Source organism: Kryptolebias marmoratus, linkage group LG17 (genome assembly GCF_001649575.2).
Source record: "Kryptolebias marmoratus isolate JLee-2015 linkage group LG17, ASM164957v2, whole genome shotgun sequence".
Lineage (NCBI taxonomy): Eukaryota > Metazoa > Chordata > Actinopteri > Cyprinodontiformes > Rivulidae > Kryptolebias > Kryptolebias marmoratus.
This window is the reverse complement of record NC_051446.1, coordinates 4,043,579-4,045,111: the sequence shown is the minus strand read 5'-3', so window position 1 is coordinate 4,045,111 and position 1,533 is coordinate 4,043,579.

Here is a 1,533-nt window from a genome sequence, read left to right as displayed (position 1 = left end):
ATCTTTTAAACTGAAGATACTGCTTATGACCATTTTTGACTCCTGGTTTCTCTGTGCATTTTCCGGTCCGTCGTGAGAAGAGGTTTTTTAAAGTTTTGAGTTTCATTTAGGTAATATTTTGTCTCCTCAACAAAACTTTCAGGCTGTCTTTGTCCACACTGTTGTGCAGAATGCAAAGCAAAGTAATGGTTCTGGGAACTTTTTTTACTGTTCTGTTCCTTGCGGTTGGGGTTTTAATTGCCTTGACATTAAGTGAGGCGTTTGACCATGAATGTGTAGACAGCTTTCGCCATCAAGATCTGCACATGAGCTTCCATCCCACCTACATCAATGATGCAGATGAAGTGATGAACTTAAAGTTCGATATAGATGGGATTGTGATTCAACTAAATCGTCTCACAGGGCTAATTGCCCACATCCACTACCTGCTACTTCCACAAATACAAACCCACATGCCAAGAGACTGCTACCATATGGTGAAAAAACACATTGACCTCTCAACTTGCAGCCCGGATGGGATTAAGGCATTGCGCAATGCAACGGGCCACACCTTGGCGCATGTCGATGGTGGCTATCACCTCACCATCATGGTGTTTCCGACATGCATGAAGTGTCCAGACAGTAGACTCTTCCGAAAGGAGCTTTATAATGTCTATGCCTGTGAGCTCATTAGTAAGTAAGTAAGTAAAGTTTATTTATAAAGTGTTTTTCACAGACATAAAATCACAAAGCGCTGTACAATATTAATAATTAACGAAGGTAGATACGCCTTCCATTCACTGCTGCAAAGTGCAAGTAGACAGGATAAGTGTAGGCCCATACTACAAAAGCAAGTGTCTACCGAAACCAACACTTATCATGTCCTTGAACAGGATTCTTTTTACATATTCTCACTGGTGGACAAGGCCTTTGAAAAGGGCTTATAAAAGTTAAAAATGATTTAAAACCACATTTTAATTTAATTACACATTTTTGAATAAACACCATCATAAATATAAAAAGAGTAAAAACCTACATTTTAATTTAATTTCATTACACATATTTTGAATAAATACCGTTAAAAATATTAAAAGATTAAAAACCACATATTAAGAATATTTTATTTCACATATTTTGAATAAATATCAATTTACATTTAAAATCAAGTTCATGTACTTACCTGCAACAGTTTAGAATCATATGAACACAAATTAGATGCAAACCAAAATTTTTTACGTGTTTCGGAGGCTCCGGTAAAAAAACACTATAAATAGGGGAGGGCCAGCACTGGCTTCTTATTCCTGCTGGGAGCACTGAAGGGATAACATCTCACAGACACAAAACAAAGTTTTCACGTGTGCCGTTGCCTGAGGAAGACTTATTTTAGTCGAACCGTCGCGACATTAGGCACATATTTAATTTAGCAGGTTTCACAATTTAAGCTTCGTTCACTCATTTAATTTTTTTCACACATAATTTTTATTTCTCTATGGTTTTATGTTTTCACACATTTTATTTTTCCACACATTTTATTTTGGCAGTTTTAACTAAATT